Raw genomic sequence first — 22,546 nt, 5'->3', positions numbered from 1 at the left:
ACGACGGGAAATTATCAAAAATTTTCGGGTATAATATCACAAGAGAGTGAGAATAAATTGAAAATATTGCGACAGTTTTTCGAACATTTGTTGTCCGGCAATAGACACGAGAGCCCGCAGGGCTCTAGTGGCTATTGATCAATGACAACAAATTTGAGTAAAAATGAAGCATTATTTTCTTATTTATTCTTACTGTCGTGTGATATTTGTAAGATTATTTTTTAATACGTATATTATGGATATTTTCTTAAATGTGACAGTTGTCAAAACTAGGAAACTGGTTGCCATTAAACAAAAACAATCTAATTAAAAAAATTCTATCGGTAATTTTCTACAGTAGATAATTCTCAGTATAATTTTAATCTCATTGGACAGAATTAAACACGTGATCAAATATCTTACTATACGATTGGAAGTTAAAATCATCAAAAAATAATCAGTTTAATTTTTATTTATGTAGCTTTCTATTGGTCAGAATCTCCTATGAATGAAATAATCAGTAGTAATTGCACAAAAGCTCTAAAATTATCGAATTTTTCCCAGTGGCACTTTGACAGTTTTAATTTCACGACCCGAAGGGGAGTGAAATTATGTCAAATTGTCACGAGGGCAAAAATTCGATAATAATTTTTGAGATCGAGTGCAATTTGCTGCGATTATTTCATGAATAAAACTGTTCAAAACCAAAATTTTATTGTAATTTATTTATGCAAGTACAAATTAGTACAATTAAACACAGAGTTGTTATAAATATTTGACGGTTGAAAGTCATCACTTTTACAATTTTCAACGAAAAGTTTTTGTTTATAAATTCGCAAAATCTGTGTGTTATTACGTTGCCGTTCCTGCAATACTTAGAGCAGATTTATTCACATGTATTTTTGTCTTCTGAATCCAAATCTGAAAACGGCATTTCGATATCTCTAATCGTCTTCAAGATAATCGACCTCAAATTCTAAAATGTGACGTCACAATCCTTTTATTTTCTGCCGACACACTAAACGTCAGCTGAAATCGTTGCTAGTAAGTAGGCTAGTTTTTTAATCTGAATTTGTTAAGCAAAGCATAGGTTCTTTACATTGTTTGAGTTTGACACTTCGTGAATGTCAAACTAAATTTTAAATAAAGTATTAATAAAATACCAATGCCATTTGATAGTGAATTTAATTATTATATAAAATAAATACGATGTTCACAAATACAATTTGAGTGTATTTTAAAAGCAATACTTTATTAACAATTTCAAAAAGATTTATACGAGTATACGGCCTCCCCTTTAATGGGAGTACCTTATGATAAATGGACTGTTCCATTTGTTATAAAATGAAAATTGTTATTATAGTCGGTTCGTTAAACTCAGGCACAACTGGCTAGTGATTTTAGTAGGTAATTTTTTGTTTCTTGCCAATTTTGCCAAAATTGGCAAGATTACTAATTATTTAGTAATTATTGACTATTTAGTAATTATTAACTATTTAGTAATTATTAACTATTTAGTAATTATTTTTTTTTGCCAAATTGGTAAAATTACTGACTAAAATCACTAGCCAGTTGTGTCTGAGTTTAGCGAACCGACTATGAAATGTTGTTTGGAATAAAAAATTATGGTCTGATATGTGCAATTACATCCTTCTAGTGGAAAAAATATTTGAAGATGTTTCTCAAATTATGGATACCAACAACATTTTCATTTATAATTTTTTTATTTTTAATTTGACGAAGAAATGTTATTCTTTATAAAAAGCTTTTCATGGTCTAAGATTTATGATGCAACCATCATATATCAAATTTTATTAATTTTATACGAGGTATATAAAAAATATAAATTTCGCTCAAGAGTAAAGTACCTTTATAGTTCACAACATTTAAATTAGTATGATATAATTGCACATTAAAACATAATTTTCAATTCTAAACAACTTTTCATAATAGCAATTTTCCATATTATGAATTAAAATACGTAAATTAACAAAGTTTTCGTTATGATAATGCTCGCATTTTCAGCTTGTTGAAACATTAATTGTCATTAATGTCACTGAGTGTATTTTTTCGTAGCAACGAAGGGCATCTGAAGTAATATACTTGACGACGGGATATTATCAGTAGTAACTGCACAAGAGCTCTAAAATTATCGAATTTTTCCCGAGTGACACTTTGACAGTTTTAATTTATGTCAAATTATGTCAAAGTGTCACGAGGGCAAAAATTCGATAATAATTTTAGAGATCGAGTGCAATTTGTTGCGATTATTTCATGAATAAAACTGTTCAAAACCAAAATTGTATTGTAATTTATTTATGTAAGTACAAATTAGTACAATTAAACACACAGTTGTTATAAATATTTGACGGTTGAAAGTCATCACTTTTATAATTTTTAAAACAGTAATTGTCATTAATATCACTGAATGTATTTTTTCGTAGCAACGAAGGGCATCTGACGTAATATACTTGACAACGGGATATTATCAAAAATTATCGGGTATAATATCACAAGAGAGTGAGAATAAATTGAAAATAATACAACAGTTTTTCGAAAATTTGTTGTCTGGCAATAGACACGAGAGCCCGCAGGGCTCGAGTGGCTATTGCCCAATGACAACAAATTTGAGTAAAAATGAAGCATTATTTACTTATTTATTCTTACTGTCGTGTGATATTTGTAAGATTATTTTTTAATACGTACAGTTGAGTCCGTGAGTCTTTACCCGTGCGTCATTAATACCTGGCGAGATAAAACACATACTTTTTATCTAGCATCATTCTCTTCCACCTATGAAACTCATGACAAACCAGCTGCCGTTTGTTATTAGGTAAAAACACATGTTATTTTTATGAACCATCTAGACTCAGTACATTGAAAAGAGATAGGTACAAAAAAAGACGATTCGGTATGTTTTCGTATTTTAAGCACAATTTGTTTGACGTTTCTGCTTTGTTTACTTTTGTGGCTGTCAGTCAGTTGAATTTCTTGCGGTTTTTGTCGAATTTTTGCATTTTGAAGTTACTTTATATTACACAAACAGTTGTTTTCACAACTAATTTTATATTGGGCTTTGACATTTTAAGGTAAATAATTATATTTTGGCAATTAATATTGAAAATCTACAAAGCTAACGTCATTCACACAGTAAATAAATAAAATAACAAAAACAAAATGTTATTGAATTTTTTTATAAATTGTTTATTTATTTATTAATCAATAGTAATAAAAGAATTTATTAAGCTACTTCAAATGTAGCTGTAATTCTGCACAAAAATTTTGAAGCAAAACTTACATTCGACATTCTATATATTTGATAACGTCACATTTTATAATAAAATCCGTAATCGGAACAGTAGCCACTTTCTGTCAGTTGTTGTTGCGTGAAATAGATTTCCGACTTATTTCGTATGCTTTAAACGATGATGCACGGGTAAAGACTCGCGGACTCAACTGTATATTATGGATATTTTCTTAAATGTGACAGTTGTCAAAACTAGGAAACTGGTTGCCATTAAACAGAAACAATCTACTTAAAAAAATTCTATCGGTAATTTTCTACATTCTCACTATAATTTTAATCTGATTGGACAGAATTAAACATGTGATCAAATATCTTACTATACGATTGGAAGTTAAAATAATCAAAAAATAATCAGTTTAATTTTTATTTCTGTAGCTTTCTATTGGTCAGAATCTCCTATGAATGATATAATCAAAAATTATCAGTTTAATTTTTATTTCTGTTGTTTTCTATTGGTCAGAATCTCCTGTGAATGAAATAATCTCTAAAATATCGTTACGAGATACGGATTGCAGCTACGAGAGATTCAGTTGGATCGGACAAGGTTTTGTCAAATGCAGCTGGAACAAAAACTGTTGCACAAGCACCTGCAAGTGTAAAAAGGCAATTATACTCCGCAATTATAAAGTGTCACCAAAACTCTCAATGGAAAAATAAATAATAATTTTTATAATTGAGGTATAAATTATTGCTTCTATAAAAAGACACTTATTATTTTTCCTAAAATGATTATTTGTATTACCAATTAATTGTCCAACGACGATTCGTTATCGTTTCAATAAAAGTTTCAATAAAACTAGTTCAGTTCAGGACAGACTAGTTTGTCCTGAAATCGGGTTTGGACGGTAACATATTATATAACATAATTTTTCTATAATCACGTAGGTAATGAGTGTTTTCTGTTTGCCCATAACAACAAAAATTTTACTTTCATTAAGCCCCTTCACTTTACCTCTTTAGCACGTTAAAATTTGAAATGCGCGTTTAATCAATAGCAACCGCTGTCAACCGTTTTGTAAACATTTGACCTGATAGGTTTAAAGTTTGCACTAGAATTAATATTCTCGTGATGTGCTTGTTTTACTTGATAAAGTGCACCTCTTGACATCAGAACAGAAGAGCTGTGAAAACACTAACTTTGAATTCGCTATTGGAAAAATTAAATGCATTATGTTAGAAGCAAAACATGTTCATAAAATGGTGGTATGTTATAAAAAATACATCCCAGTTGCATATAAAAATATACAAAAAATACAAATATCCCAGTTGCCTATTTTTCACCCGTTTTGAGCTGCCCCCCCCCTCTTGAAAAAATTATAAAACAAATAGCCCTGATTTATGAGCTATTTATGAGCTTTCATATTCCGCATTCCGCAAATTAAAAAGTTTGAGCTCGTTCCACTGAGCAGGAATTTAATATTTTAGTGGGGGGGGGGTGAGTCAGCCCCCCACTACTTAAAAATAGGAATATTGAATCGATTTTTGCGGCAGAATTACGAGCTATTTATGAGCTTTTGAAATGATATAGTTTCGATTTTTGAGCTCATCCCCTTCACCCCCAAACAACCCTTTAATTGATTTAACTTAAGAGAAAAATGCTGAGGAAACTTAAAATATATCGTATTGCGGATATAATTTCTATAACTTATATATTCTAAGAATAAACTATTAAATCACGTGCATTTCGATTATTGAGATACAACCCCTTCGCAAGAAAACTACCCCATCTTCCGGGCTTAAGAGAGAGTTGAACTTAAAATGCATTAAATTAATTATTTGGCGACTACATATCATTTACTAATTTATGAGATCACAAATTAGGCGAATTAGTTCAGTAAATTGCAATTTATTTTGTATAGTGCAGTCACTGAAGGTAAAAATCAACGATTACCTTCAATTTCGGTGAACCTTCATCGATTTTCACGAAAACTGGTCAGTGGTTAGAGGATACCTCAAGAAGCAAAGGTGACATGGTGCCACCTTGCGCCTTTACCCTGAGGGTGGACACCGCCCCTTCTCGGGGGTGAAAATTATTTTACAAAAAATAACTCTACAAATCAATAAAAGGACAAAATATAAGCAACATTTTTTATATAAAATTATTAAAACTAGTCAATGCATTTTAAGTTATTAAAGATTAAAGCTTTTAATTATTCGTGAAAAAATGCATGTCTTGAAGGGGTTTTTCGTAAATCACTGAAAAACTGTAAGTTTTTACAAAAAAATTAATAGTAGTTTAATTCGTATAGCTTATATTCTAAGAATAAACTCTTAAATCACGCCCATTTCGACTATTGAGCTACAACCCCTTCGCAAGAAAACCATCCCATATTCCCGGCTTAAGAGAGAGTTGTATTTAAAATATTTTAAATTAATTATTTGGTGACTACATATCGTTTAATAATTTATGAGTTCGCAAAATATAGGCATCTCAATTATTGAATTGCAATTTTCTTTCTATAGTGCAGTCACTGAAGGTAAAAATCAACTATGGCCTTCGATTTCGGTAAATCTCCATTCATTTTCACGAAAATTGGTGAGCGGATAGAGGATACCTCAAGAAACAAAATTCTTCTTCTTCTTCTTCTTCTTTTTATATCGATATTACTCTGTCTGTTTTTTAATGTACCTCCAGTAAGTTGTCATTCCATCTTTTTCGTGGTCTTCCCACTGGTCGTCTTCCTATTGGGGAACCGTCTCACGCCGTCCTTACTACTTTATTTGTTGTCATTCGGCTTATGTGGCCGTTCCATTCTACTCTTCTGCTTTTCACCCAGTTATTAATGTTGTCCACCTTGTATCTCCTTCGTATATCTGCACTTCTAGCTCTATCCCACCGCGTTTTACCATCGATTTTTCGCAATGTTTTCATCTCTGCTGTTTCTAGCATTATTTTTGTCCTTTCTGTATCAGGTCGTGTTTCTGCCGCTTATGTCATTATTGGTCTGATGACTGTTTTGTAAATTCTGCCTTTCACTTCTTTTCCGATGTTTTTATATCTCCATATTGTTTCATTCTGGCAACCTGCGGCTCTGTTTGCTTTATTCACCTGATCTTCCACCTCTGTCTCGAGCTTTCCGTAGCTACATACTGTGATGCCTAGATATTTAGACTTGTTCTATTATTTGACCCTCCAGCTCTAATTTACACCTTATAAGATCTGCTGTTATAACCATGCATTTAGTATTTTTTGGGGAAATTAACATATTAAATTTTCTAGCGGTTATATTAAATTCGTGCAGCATACGTTGTAAATCATCTTCACTTTGAGAGATTAGTATTGCGTCGTCTGCATAGCAGATTATTTTAAGCTGTTTTTCTCCCATTTGGTATCCTTTTTTTGTTTTTACTTTTTTTGTTATTTCTTCCATGATCAGGTTGAATAACAGAGGACTCAGAGAATCTCCCTGTCTTATCCCATTGCCAGCTTCAATTGGGTCAGTTAGTTCTTCATCTACTTTTACTTTTATTGTGTTGTTCTGGTAGATATTTTTGATCGTTTTAATTATTCCTAGAGGTACAGGTAAGAAACAAAATTAACAATAACAACTTGCGGTTTTAGCCTGGGATGTATGTCACTCCTTCTCGGGGGTTAAAATTACTTTATTAAAAATAACCCCACAAATAGAGGGAGGGACAAATTCTAAGCAAAATTTGTTATATAATGTTATTAAAATAAATCAATACTTTTTGAGTTATTAAAGATCAAATATTTTAATTTTTGTGAAAGAAAATGCATGCTTTAAAGCGATTTTTCATAAATAACTCAAAAACTGTAAGTTTTTACAAAAAAGTTTTCATCACTAAAATTGAAGCTAATAAAAAATATAATAAATTGCTTACTTAAAAATAATGTTAACTTAAAGTAAGTTATAGGTAATTAAATTTATATTTTTTCTGCGACTATACAAATCAAAGGATTCAAGCTTAAATAACGGGAAAGAGATGCATTTTATGTAACACTTACTAAATACTTGTCAAAGTACTTAGAAATACCTATCAAATGAGTTCCAGAACAAGTTGATAGCATCAAAATTTATACTCCAAAATTTTTTCCAAAAAAATGAATTTTTTTTGAATAACTCTGTTAATTTTTATGATATCAGGCACATCCAACTATTTGAAAGGTAATTTCAAGAGCTATAAAACTGTATTACCTTTAATCTTTCAAATACTTTATTTTTTTAGGATAATAGTAAAGGGCTCCTGTTACATTGTTCTCGTAGTAATATTTAGGCTTAAACGTTTCTATATTCGTTATTTTGATTTATACAGAAATCAAAAGACAAGTAAAATCTTTGCTAATAAAAAAAACTCAAATTTTGTTATCTATCATTTTTTACGTGTATCGAGTATTGTTGGAGTTATTATCACAAGCAAATGATTTACGAAAATTTGAAAAATTTTGATTTTTTTAAATCATATTTAAAATAATAACTCCAACAAAACTCGATACACGTAAAAAATTATAGATAACGAAATTTGAGTTTTTTTATTAGCAAAGATTTTACTTGTCTTTTCCTATTCCTGATGTTATAAAAATTAACAGAGTTATTAAAAAGAAATTCATTTTTTTGGATAAATTTTTGGAGTATATATTTTGATGCTATCAACTTTTTCTGGAGCTCATTTGATAGGTATTTCTAAGTACTTTGACAAATATTTAGTGTTACATAAAATTCATCTCTTTCCCGTTATTTAAGCTTGAATCCTTAGATTTGAATAGTCGCAGAAAAAATATACATTTAATTACCTATAACTTACTTTAAATTAACATTATTTTTAAGTAAACAATTTATTCTATTTTTTATTAGCTTTAATTTTAGCGATGGAAGCTTTTTTGTAAAAACTTACAATTTTTGAGTTATTTATAAAAAATCGCTTTAAAGCATGCATTTTCTTTCACAAAAATTAAAATATTTGATCTTTAATTACTCAAAAAGTATTGATTTATTTTAATAACATTATATAACAAATTTTGCTTAGAATTTGTCCCTCTCTCGATTTGTGGGGTTACTTTTAATACATTAATTTTAACCACCGAGAAGGGGTGACATATACCCCAGGCTAAAACCGCAAGTTGTTATTGTTAATTTTGTTTCTTGAGGTATCCTCTATCCGCTCAGCAATTTTCGTGAAAATGAATGGATATTAACCGAAATCGAAGGTCATAGTTGATTTTTACTTCAGTGACTGCACTATAGAAAAAAAATCGCAATTCAATAATTGAGATGCGTATATTTTGCGAGCTCATAAATTATTAAACGATATGTAGTCGCCAAATAAATAATTTAAATTATTTTAAGTACAACTCTCTCTTAAGCCGGGAATATGGGATGGTTTTCTTGCGAAGGGGTTGTAACTCAATAGTCGAAATGCGCGTGATATAAGAGTTTATTTTTAGAATATAAGCTATACGAATTAAACTACTATTAACTTTTTTGTAAAAACTTACAGTTTTTCAGTGATTTACGAAAAACCGCTTCAAAACATGCATTTTTTCACGAATAATTAAAATTTTTGATCTTTAATAACTTAAAAATTATTGACTTATTCTAATAACTTTATATAACAAATGTAGCTTATAATCTGTCCTTTTATTGATTTGTGCAGTTATTTTTTATAAAATCATTTTCACCCCCGAGAAGGGGCGGTATCCACCCTCAGGGTAAAGGCGCAAGGTGGCACCATGTCACCTTTATTTCTCGAGGTATCCTCTAACCACTGACCAATTTTCGTGAAAATCGATGAAGGTTCACCGAAATTGAAGGTAATCGTTGATTTTTACCTTCAGTGACTGCACTATACAATATAAATTGCAGTTACTGATCTAAATGCGCGTAATTTGTGATCTCATAAAATGTTAAATGATATGTAGTCGTCAAATAATTAATTTAATGAATTTAAGTTCAACTCTCTTTTAAGCCGGGAAGATGGGGTAGTTTTGTTGCGAAGGGGTTGTAGCTTAATAATCGAAATGCACGTGATTCAATAGTTTATTCTTAGAATATATAAGTTATAGGAATTATATCCGCAATACGATATATTTTAAGTTTCCTCAGCATTTTTCTCTTAAGTTAAATCAATTAAAGTGTTGTTTGGGGGTGAAGGGGATGAGCTCAAAAATCGAAACTATATCATTTCAAGAGCTCATATATAGCTCGTAATTCTGCCGCAAAAATTGATTTAATTTTCCTATTTGTAAGTAGTAGGGGGCTGACTGAGTCCTCCCCACTAAAATATTAAAGTCCTGCTTTGTGGAACGAGCTCAAAATTTTTAGTTTGCGGAATATGAAAGCTCATAAATAGCTCATAAATCAGGGCTATTTGTTTTTTAATTTTTGCAAGTGGGGGGGGCGCTCAACACGGGTCTATTTTTCTTATAAAGCTGACACACTGAAATCTTAATCAATCTGGTCGATTTATTTTTCACCTTTAGACGACATTTTTATAGATTTTAACAAAAAAGCAACATACTTGTACAATCTTTACTGCAAAACTAATTACAAGACACGGAGGTCCAAATTACAAAACGAAAAAAATTACTTTGTGTGACGTTATCAGGTGCTGGTATCTGGTAGCTTAAAACATAATTAAAATATAGTGGTAGGGGAGCCCAAGCGGAGATTTTTGCAGTTACTCGAGCGCGTCAGATTATCACATGGGGAGAAACCTTGTGGTAGGGGAGCCCAAGCGGGGATTTTTGCAGTTACTCGAGCGCGTTAGATTATTACATGGGGAGAAATCTGTCCTTAAAATAACTCGAAATCGTCAGATTAAGTTAGGGTAAGGTAATAGTCCTGTCGCCAGGGGGGGTACAACGGCCTCCTTAATTCAGATCGACTTACCCAAGTTTTTTATGTATTTTGACCCGTAGAATACGAATTTTTTGGGTAACAGTTGATCCGGATGTCGATAAGATTGTTACAAACAAAGAACTTGAGGAATTACATAACAGCGATTTTTCGCAAAACAAAACATTTTTGTGTATTTTTTGGGTGATTCTAAGAAAAAAATGGTCTCACAAGTTTTTTTGTAGGATGCATAGTTTTCGAGATAAACGCAGTTGAACTTTCAAAAAATCGAAAAAGTGCAATTTTTGAACCCGAATAACTTTTGATTAAAAAATAAAATGGCAATTCTGCTTACTGCATTTGAAAGCTCAAGTCAAATTCTATCGACTTTGATTATTTGCATTGCTAAAAATTAAGTTTTATTTGTTAAAAAAAGCCATAAACACATAGTGTTTCCCATGCCCAATGCATGCGTTTTAATGTACGTAATACGTAGAAATTGTCTATATGCTCTCCTACTTGTTGGATTTCAAATGAGAAATGCATTGAAAACATTATTAAATCACTATGTGTTTATAGCTTTGTTTAACATTAAAAAAATTAATTTTTAGCAATGAAAGTAATCAAAACCGATAGAATTTGACTTGAACTTTCAAATGCGGTAAGCAGAATTGCTATTTTATTTTTCAATCAAAAGTTATTCGGATTCAAAAATTGCAATTTTTCGATTTTTTGAAAGTTCAACCGCGTTTATGTCGAAAACTATGCATCCTACGAAAAAACCTGTAAAAACATTTTTTGCTTAGAATCATCCAAAATATACAAAAAAATGATTTTTGTTTTGCGAAAAATCGCTGTTATGTGATTCCTCAAGTTCTTTGTTTATAACAATCTTATCGATATCCGGATCGACTGTTACCCAAAAAATTCGTGTTCTACGGGTCAAAATACATAAAAAAACTTGGGTAAGTCCATCTGAATTAAGGAGGCCGTTGTACCCCCACTGGCGACAGGACTATAAGTATGTACACTTCGCGTCAAAAAAAAAACTGGTACAACTCTTATAACCGAAAATCGTGTTTTTCAAGTTGTGTAAGTTGATCTTGTCACAAGTGTCATTCCAATTTCTAGGGCAACGTTGCCAGTTCAACAAAAATATTATATCAAACTAGGTACAGTAGACTCCCGTAAGTTCGGCCTCGGTTAGTTCGGTCTCCGCTTAGTCCGGCCGGCTCTCTGAGCATTAGTCACACACATTCTTGTTTCACTTGCAATTTTTACTTTTTATATAGACAGTATACTTGTATTGTTGTGTGTGTGGACAATAACTGTTTCGCGTCGTGCATTAAACTGCTTAAAAATGAGTGAAACGCGTAAACGTAAGTACAAGTCAATGGAACAGAGACTAGAAGCTCCGGAAAGATTGCACAAAGGAGAATTCGTGCAAAGTATTTGCAGAGATTTAAATGTGATACAAAAGAAACAAAAACGTGGCAAAAGTACAATCAACGACTGGCGGCGTAATAGAAAAACTATTGAAGGCTTTTGTACACAGATTTAAACGGAAAAAGTTCTACAGAAGCGTTGCACACTGAGAAAAGCAAAACACGAATTGGTGGAAGATGCTCTGTGGTTGTGGTTCGTTCAAGAACGAAGACGAGGAACCCCGTTAACTGGACCAATCGTAAAAAAGAAGGTTATGATCTTGTACTCAAAGCTTCAACCAGAAGAGGCGTTCTTGGCTAGTGAGGAATGGCTCTCCCGATGGAAAAGAGACACGGGGTCTGCAAAATTTTTCTGCAAAATTTTTAAAAATCATTGGTGACCAAAACTTGAGTCCAAAGCAAATCTACAACATCGTCGAAACTGGGTTAAGTTTTAGACTTGTGCCAGGAAAATCTTTGCCACCTCACAAGAAACATCTGCGGCAGGATTTAAAGTTAGCAAAGAGAGGATAACGGTCGCCTTGTGTTCAAATGCCTCGGGGACCCACAAGATACACCTATTTGTCATTGGCACACTAGAAAAACCGAGAGCGTTAAAGAACATAAACATGGAAACTCTACCAGTGTATTACCGGTCGCAGAAATCAGCACGGATGGACACATATTTGTTCAGGGAATGGTTTATGTGCGAATTTGTTCCGAAAGTGAAAAACCATTTGACAAAATTAAATCTGCCCATCAAAGAACTTCTACTGCTTGACAACGCGCCTACTCACCAGGAAGGTCTTCAGTGTGACGATGAAAAAGAAATTAAATTGCTGTTTCTGCCATCCAATGTAACCAGTCCTCAACAGCCAATGGACCAAGGGGTCATTGAGTGCTTCAAGAGAAAGTATCGCCGAAAACTGCTTTCTGAAGTTCTTTCCAAACTGGAGGCTGATGACAACTTAGACCTCTTAAAAGTGCTGAAGTCAGTTAATATGAAGGATGTTGTGTACATGTCGGCCGAGGCATACGTCGAAATACCACCATCGACGTTTGTAAGGTCTTGAAAAAATTTTGGCCAAATCTTGCAGATGAGCCAAACAACATTCTTGTTAACGAACCTGATGACAATGTAGCTCTATTGCACGACCTTTAGAAACTACCGAACTGTGGTCCCATTGTTGAAAAAGATGTTTTGGAGTGGATTGACTTTGAAAAGGAGCTACACAACGAGGTTTTGGACGACGACGAAATCGCCGAGTGTGTCACTCGCCAAGAAAATGAGAAGGATAACGATACAGATGCTGCTGATAATGAGGATGAAGATAAAGAAAATAAAATGAGCCTCGCTGAAGGCAAAACAGCTTTGCAACTGGCAGCTACCTACGTCAAACAGCAAAAATAAGCAACTGCCATCGATGGAATGATTATTAAAAAGTGGCATGATTTTGCACATCAAAAATCATTAGAAAAAAAAATTCAGAAAAAAAATGACTGACTTTTTTAAGTGTTTAAGAAGCCAAAAAACCCATGTGCAATATTATTTTTAAATTTTATTAGGCCTAGAGTTCTGTAACTATTGTTTAATAGTATTTTTGTAACGGTCTATATTTTCATATGTGTTAAATATATGTCAGAGTATTCCTCTGTGTTGTCTTCAACTGAACGTACAATTTTTCTGTTTTTGCTAGATCCATACAAACAATAATTGGACATTTTTTAGATAAGCATCGGTTAGTTCGGCCACTTTTAAGTTCGGCCTAGGGTCCGGTCCCGAGGAGGCCGAACTTACGGGAGTCTACTGTAAAAACCGGGCTGTGTGACAGACCGCATTTTTAATATTCGCGGTGTGCAAGTACTTGGAAGGGAAACGAGAAACGACGGTGCGCGAGTCGCGGAGAAATATTGCAACTATCTTAAATAATTCATATTTATTGTCAATTGAAATTGTCAAATTGACGTATATTTCATACCTTCTGTCATTGAAGCAGAAAAATTATATATTGCTGCACAATATTGATATGCTATGCAATTATTATACAAAGGTAACATACAATTGTTTAGGTTTGCATAACATAACCTGCATCTTATTTTTTCTTCTTATTATTTTTTTGGACTATGGCCTTGACAATTATCCAGCAACCAGTACTAATATAATTGGCCAATATAATTAAAAGTGCGAATAAAAGTACAGAGCGTAGAAATAGAGGTCGCTTTGCCGAACTTGCACGGTCGCAATACTAAAAACTAAAACAATTGTAATTTTCCGTCATCTCAATTAAGTATCCATACATTGATTCGTGTTTTATTATAATTTATGAAAATATTTCAATTCAAAAATAGTGATAGATAATATTTGAAATTAATACAAAATGAATAACTTTTACAGTGAACAAATGTGTAATTTAAATATATATGTATTATAATTCGAAATATGTATACATTTTAAACGTTATTTCTTTGTATTTAGATTTAGTGCAATTCCGTTATCTGTGATGGCAACAACGAAGTGATTCACGAACAATAATTGTCAGTCTGAACACAGGTTTACATTGGGAAAAAAAAACTGTACCAGTTTTATATGACGCGAAGTGTACATGCAAAACAGTGATTTAAAAAATCGGACGATTTGAGCGAGGCATAAGTAAATGGATGAGTCACAAAGTTTCACGAGAGAAAAGCGAATATTTCGTGAAATGAACGACAGATCGAAAAACTAAAAAATACGTTCTCAATATTTTTCAAAAATCTATCGAATGATACCAAACACAACTCCCACGGAGATGGGTGGGGGTAAATTTAAAAGTTTAAATTCGAATCCCGCGATATTTCGCGAAATGAACATCAGGTCGAAAAACTGAAAAATACACTAAAGAATGACCATAATTGGTCATTCATCTTAAAGTTGATTTTCGTGATCGGTATAACGTAATTTTAGGGGTTGCTACCGCTCGCCTATATGGATTATCTACGTAAAAATAAGCAACTTTTTTTCGAGACATTTTTTCGAATTATGGATAGATAGTGCAATAATCGGAAAAACGATTGTTAGAAATGGAAAATAAAATTGAATAATGGAAAGTACTACAATTTGCTTCACAAATAGCTATTTAAAACTTTTTTATATACTTCACTTGGCCTTTTCACTATATCCGGAAAATTTTGTAATCCATTATAAACATAGCGAATATAGGTCAGTGGTAGAGCATTACTGCAGATTTTTTAGTTTACTTTAGTTAGCATTTTCATGTCTTGTTACTAAACTATTTTGTAACTAAAAATCATAATTTATTAAGTTGATTTTATTATTATTATTATTAAGTATGATATTATCTATATTAAGGTACCTCACAATTATTATTTTGAAACATGTTTTATTTCGAAACATTTCCTTTGATTTATATGAGTTACAAATCCTTTCATGACGTAGGGATTGAAACAACAATATAGTTAATAATTTTATATTGTGTCCTATATATAACAAAACCGTGGTATTAAAAACTACTTTTTTTTATAAAAGTGTAATTTTTTATTATTGTCGCATTAAATTAATATGTCAAATACTTTTCTCCATACCTCACATCCAATATATGGGCGGAGGTAAATTCCTCACCAACCAGTAAAAACATATAATCCGACAGGTATTTTCCTCACCAAATTTAAGGGTTCCTATTAATCCGGTAGGTATTTTCCTCACCAACTCACTCAGGTAATAAAAAAAAATATAGATTTAATTTAGGAATGTATATTATGAAAGCATCCGAAATCCGAATACAAGACATTAATTTCCTTACATTATAATAATAATAAATTATCATCATCATCATTCTCTTTGCCTTATCCCTATGCGGGGTCGGCTTCCCTAATTGCATTTCTCCACACAATTCTGTCTTGGGTCATATCAATGTTAATCCCCTTTACCAACATGTCCTGCCTTATCGCCTCCCCCCAGGTCTTCTTTGGTCTTCCTCTCCTACTCCTTCCAGGAATCTGCACTTCAGCTATTCTTCGTATTGGGTGATTAACGTCTCGACGTTGAACATGACCGAACCATCTTAACCTATGCTCTCTCATTTTGGCATCAATTGGTGCCACACCTAGACTTCCCCTAATATACTCATTTCTAATTTTATCCTTCTTTGTCACTCCACTCATCCATCTAAGCATTCTCATTTCCGCCACATGCATTCGTTGTTCCTCTTTCTTTTTCACTGCCCAACATTCAGTCCCGTACATCATAGCCGGTCTTATGGCTGTTTTATAGAATTTTCCCTTCAGCTTCATTGGAATTTTTCTGTCACACAACACACCACTCGCTTCTTTCCACTTCATCCATCCAGCCCTAATTCTACTGCATGCATCTCCATCTATTTCTCCATTACTCTGTAATACCGATCCTAGGTACTTAAAACTATTGCTTTTCACAATCATTTCACCATCCAAAGATACCATTTTATTTGTAGTAGCTCCATCTTTAAATGAACATTCCAAATACTCTGTTTTTGTCCTACTAAGTTTTAAACCTTTTTCCTCCAGAGCTTGTCTCCACTGTTGCAGTTTTTGTTCTAAGTCTCTTTCACTATTTCCTACTAACACGACATCATCAGCATACATTAAGCACCATGGAATGTTACCCTGTAGTTTCGCTGTTATCTGGTCCAAAACTAATGAGAATAAATACGGACTAAGCACAGAGCCTTGGTGCAATCCTACTTTCACATGAAATTTATCAGTCTCTCCCACACCTGTCCTAACACTAGTCGTTACTCCCTCATACATATCCCTCACAATCTTTACATATTCACCAGGGACTCCTTTCTTATTGAGTGCCCACCACAGAATCTCTCGAGGAACTCTATCATATGCTTTCTCAAGATCAATGAATACCATATGAGCGTTTGTTTCTTTACTCCTGTATTTTTCCATCAACTGCCTTATAATGAAAATTGCATCTGTTGTTGATCTACCCTGCATAAAGCCAAATTGATTCTCGGATATTTCGGTCTCTTCACGTATCCGTCTGTCAATTACTCTTTCCCATATTTTCATGGTGTGGCTAAGCAGTTTTATAGCCCTGTAGTTTGTACATTGTTGTATATCTCCCTTGTTTTTGTAAACAGGTACCAGTATACTGCTTCTCCATTCGTCTGGCATTTGTCCGACTTCCATAATTCTATTAAATAGACCTGCTAGCCACCTTGTTCCTGTCTCTCCCAATGCTCTCCATACTTCCCCAGGAATATCATCTGGTCCTACCGCTTTTCCTTTCTTTATTTTTTGAAGCGCTTGAGCCACTTCCTCGTTGGTTATTTTGGTGACCATTGCTGCTACTGTCTCCGTTGACTCTACAGGCTGTCTGTCAAATTCTTCATTTAATAAGCTGTCAAAGTACTTTCTCCATCTCTTTTTGACTTCCCTTTCGTGAACTAGTATTTTATTATTTTCATCTCGGATACATCTAATCTGATTAAAATCTTTTGCTTTCCTTGCTCTCTGTTTGGCTATTTTATATATCTTCGTTTCGCCTTCCCTGGTATCAAGTTGATCATATAGGTTTGAATACGCTTCTGCTTTGGCTTTTGCTACTGCTCCTTTCGCTTCCTTTTTCGCCACCATATAGTTTTGAAGATCTGTGTCGGATCTGGTTTCTTGCCACTTTTTATATAATTTTCTCTTCTCTTTTATTTTTCCTTGTACTTCGTTTGACCACCACCAAGTCTCTTTATCCTCAAACTTTTTTCCTGACGTTTTCCCAAGTATTTCAATAGCAGTCTCTCTTATACTACTGGCCATTTTTCTCCAAATTGTATTAGGGCTTCCTTTCATGTTCCAACATATTTTTTCTACTATTCTTCTCCTGAATAGACCTTCTTTCTCATCTTTCAGCAGCCACCATTTGATTTTTTGTGGTCCTCTCCGATATTTTTTTTTAGTTTCGCTTTTTACTTCGATGTCCAGAACAAGCAGCTTATGTTGTTGGCTTACTGTCTCACTCACTATTACCTTGCAGTCCTTGCATTCACGTATGTCTTCTTTCCTTATCATGAAGTAGTCTATTTGGGATTGATGTTGTCCACTTTTGTAGGTAATAAGTTGAGTTTCTCTCTTTTTAAAGAATGTGTTAACAATCGCCATATCCAATGCTGTTGCTAATTCAAGCATGTCATCTCCAGCTTCATTTCTAGTTCCAAAGCCTAATCCCCCATGTATTGTTTCATATCCTGTCTTGGTTTGGCCCACATGTGCATTGAAATCACCTCCTATTATAACTTTCTCCTATAATAATAATAATAAATTATAATATAGATAATATTATGCAAGACGTATAATTTATTATTTAATATTTACTATAATAAGACAGACAATTTAAAAAATTCATTCTAGTCATTTGTTTAGACTGATATCTTATTAATAAATTTTCTACATTTTTCAATTTCAGTTTAGTTTGTTTATCTTTGATATGTTTTGCAATATATGCAAACTTTAAATTTTAAGATACGTATCTACCAGAAATTCTTTAATTTTTTCAAAGAAAATATAATATATGGATGGATGCGTATTACAAAACGATAAATTAAAATTCAAATGAAAAGATTCGCAAGCATTCGTAATACGAATAACACAAGAATTTGTATCTGTCCACAAATATGGGGAGAATATGGCAGTTTCGTCTATATAAGTTTCAGCTAAATAATCAACATATCTATCTTAAATTTCATTTTCTGGTTTGCATGACATTAAATCAAACACAAAATAAGCTGATACGTCTTCTGGTTTTATATGTAAGGCCAAAAGTATGTTTGAACCATTTGCCTCCTACAGAAATATTTTTATATTCTGATTCAGGAGACCAAAACATTTCTATACCAAGCTTGGTGTAGGTGAAATTTACAACCATGTATTTCAGTGTTCGGACACATTTCAATGATTGCATTATATATAGCCTTTTCAAAATCTTCAAAAATTTTACTAGCATTAAACTCAATTTTGAGAGCTTTAAAAATTTCTGATTTTAACAAATAAAAATTTTTGTAAATTTCTGTTTTTTTTTGTTTGGCAGTAAACAGTATAATAAAGAAATATAATGCCCATTAATTAGCCCTTGAATAGTGAATAATTGCAAATAATATGTTGTGCAGTAAGAAAATGTGCCATCCATATTATAAAATTCAATGTGGCTAAAAGTCTTATATTTTTTTCACAAATAAATACAATTATCCTACTTTTGACACAGCTTATAAAGAGAAAATTTTTCCTCTTGGTCTTGGTTATTTTTTGAGCACACCTCTTCACAAATTCTTGAACCTCATCAATATTGGAAGTAAGTCGATCAGGCATCATTTTTCGTCGATAATTATATATTTTTTCTTATGTAACTGACAACAATCGTAGTAATTGTTTCAGACAAATTAGCTGCAAGCGCTTGGCGTATAATTTTTGCTGGCTTTTCAATAATATTCTCTTTGGCTTTACGTTTACAATAGTTAGAAATAATTTTTCGATCTAACTTCTGGCAATCTGTTTCATGATTATGTTGTAGGCTACTTCTAGACATTGTAAAAGTTGCACCAATAGTAAAAAATTTAAGTATCTTCGATGGGAAATAAGCCACAATTTTACCAAAAAAATAAATTTATTAACGTTTCGACGCCCAAGTAATAAATAAAAGCCCATCTATTTATTACTAAATAAACATTTTTGTTTATTTAGTATTATTTTGTATTTTGACAACGACACCCGACTTGGGCGCCGAAACGTTCATAAATTTATTTTTTTGGTAAAATTGTGGCTTATTTCCCATCAAAAATACTTAATTATAAAAATGCCACAAGGAAATAGCTTCAGAAGAACAGTAAAAAATTTCGCACTACAAGTTATTTTATCCTCCAGAACACTTCTGCACTTTTTAAAACTTTCACTTTATAAAAAATAAAATTTTCAAATACCAATACCGCGTAAGGTTTACCGCAATCACTTTCTATTAAACATGACATTTTTGTCAAAATTCCAATTGTGACTAAAAATAATATAATATAATTAATTAACTACTGTAATTTAAAAGTAGATAAATAATTCAATTGAATGCCTTTTAGTAAAATCTACCTGAAATAACTAAAATAACCATTTCGGTCTTGGTGAGGAAAATACCTGTCGGATTATGACATACCCTTCTAAACGCAGGTAAAAGATTATTTTGGTGAGGAAATTATACCCGCCGCAATATATAGTCTAGTGTAGTGGCTAGGATACTTGGCTTTCGCCCAGGAGACTTCGGATCGATTCTGGGTATCGGAAATCCTTTTTGTTTTTAAAATTGAAATTTTGATTTGAAAAATAATTGTTTTTATAAGACTTTTTATATTTTGTCCTATAAACAATTAAAACGTGGTATTATAAGAAGTTAATTTTTTTTTAATGTGTAATTTAATCGGCATGGCGTACCTACCGTAATATTTCCAAATTTCAGTACCGGTTGGCCGTAAAGTTCTTACCAGGCCTGAGTATCTGGTAACTTCGTGAACGTGTTAATAAATCATCTAGTCCATCAGTCGTCTGTCTATAAGAATTAGTAATTTACATAGATTTATATTATATAAAATCAAAACCTATTTATTATTAAATATGTAAGTAGTTCAATACCCCCAGAGAATCTCAAACTTACTTGTAACAAACACAAAATAATCTTCTCTTATTAGTAAAAAAGATCTAATGGTCCGTCAATTTGAAGATAAATATGTCGGTTAATTTAATTTCGATAACCTTGCGACCTCCTATTAAGGTTTACTGGAGCATTATAGTTAACAAATGTTCTTAATAAAGATTGTTTATTATTCAGTCTAGATTTACATATCGTTAAACGGCGGTAATGAATTGGTGGACCTTTTTGAAGTTCTCAAAATTATTAATTAACCAGATAACCAAATTGTTTTGTTTTTGATGACTTAATATAATATATTTATTTATTTTTATAAACATTTTTTATCGCTTTTTTGGTTGATGTTTGAGAGTATCAATGGCGCAATGAAATGCATAGAACTCTTGATCTTCCTTTCCGGCCATGATAATTTTTCATGTCCTTCTACTGTTGTTATCATAAAGATAAAGCTTACCGCAACAGGTTTGCTTCATCAAAAATTCTGCTTATTTGAAAGTTGATTTTCTCATGAACAGATTGACGAATTTACACTGTCTATAAACTGCAGGGATAGTTGAGGACCCTAGAGGAAAAGGGGTATAAGTGACATTTTTGTAAATATTGAGATAAATGCACTACGAACTGGAAATATTTCATTCTATTTGGTGGTAAAGATATCTAAGCGATAAGTCTAACAGGTGCTGCTTTCTAGCGACAAGTTACTTAACCTCCAAGCCAACAATGAGTAGGGCTTGGAGGAGAAGAGATACGAGTGCGCTTGTACCCCTGTTCCACTCTGTCAGACTGTTAGTTGAGTTTGTTATTATTTCGGATGGGTAGTGGAAATAGCTCTTCTAAAGCAATATTACTTTGTCATTAAAGTATTACTGTATTGTAAACTGCAGTGTTTTACGTTATTATTAACTACAGTGCTTTTAAGAAGAGTTCGTGCTGTTTGTTTGAAGCTTTGAACGAGATGGATGTACGTAACCTAAAAACTGAAGGTAAGTTAATGAATACTGTTTGCTCCTACTGTTTAAAATAGTTGACAATAAATCAAGTATATTATAAAATCCTTCTAAATTGTTTTATTAACAGCTTTTACTGTAGATACTTTCTCTTATAAAAACGTTACTAAAAAATTACGATCATTTATATTATTTTAGTTTCAACTCACTAGGTCTAGACAGACAACAGATTTGTAAACACCAACCTAAATTATAAAACGTCAGTTTTGTTAAAAGTTAAACTATCTGTGATACACTCAAATAAGCATAATTTGTTTTCATAAAAATAATGTTTGCATTGTTTTTCAGATGACGAACCACTTTGCGAAGGTTATGACTCAGATACTGATTCAGAGTATGTGCCTGATAATGATGACAGCAGCAGTTATAGTTCAGGTAAAGATAAGTTCCAGTATTTAACTTATTATCGAAAGGTCATAATAAAATAAATATAAAAACAGTGAGCACCTTTTCATTTTTTATTTAGCTCTGCAAGTAAAAAATGTAACATACTTGTTATTGGCTGAAGGTACACTTGTTATTAAGTTCGCTATTCAAGTAAATTTGCAACTTTTTTATTGAGAGTAAAATACTGAGAAATTTGAAAATAGCAATGAATGTAATATTTCCATTTTTTTGTAGATCCAGCCGATGATCCGGAAGAAGAAGATGGAAATGCAGAGCCAGTAATAGAGCATTTACCTGCTAATGCGTTTCCACCACCAAAGCAGACTGGCAAGAAAAGGATTCGGAGGCCAGATGTATGGAAAAAAAAACAGAGCTAAAATAGCAAGAAATTCAGGTGAAGCTTACATGGACCAAAAGCACAATATTCATGAAGCTAAAAAGTTACGAGAACTTCAAAATCATCATTGTAGGTATAAATGTACCAATAATATTTCACAAAAACAAAGACTTTCAATTTTTAAAGAGTATTGGTCATTGGGTAACTGGAATCTCCAAACAGCTTTTCTAAATGGATCCATACAAATTGAGCCTATAAAAAGAAAAAATCTAAATGCAGTTAGCAACAAAAAGGTGTCATGTGTTTATAATCTGGGAGGATTTAGAGTATGTAAAGAGTTTATAATGAAAACTCTTGATGTCTCCAACAAACGTTTACAAAATATAGTTGAAAGCAAAAAAAAGTCTCCTCGGGCGTGGCATGCATAGATAAAAGAGGAAAAAATTCACCCCCAAACAAAATTTCTGAAAGGGCAATTGAAATCATAAAAGAGCATATTAATAAGTTCCCTAAGTACACAAGCCACTACACTAGAAATAAGACTCCGAATAGGAGGTATCTTCCTCAGGAGTGTAATTTGAAAATAATGTATAAGCTATATTGTGATTTATGTAAGGAGGAAAAACAGGAAGAACCTGTAAAGGAAAGC

This window comes from Diabrotica virgifera, chromosome 3 (genome assembly GCF_917563875.1).
Source record: "Diabrotica virgifera virgifera chromosome 3, PGI_DIABVI_V3a".
NCBI lineage: Eukaryota > Metazoa > Arthropoda > Insecta > Coleoptera > Chrysomelidae > Diabrotica > Diabrotica virgifera.
This window is presented reverse-complemented; position numbering follows the sequence as displayed.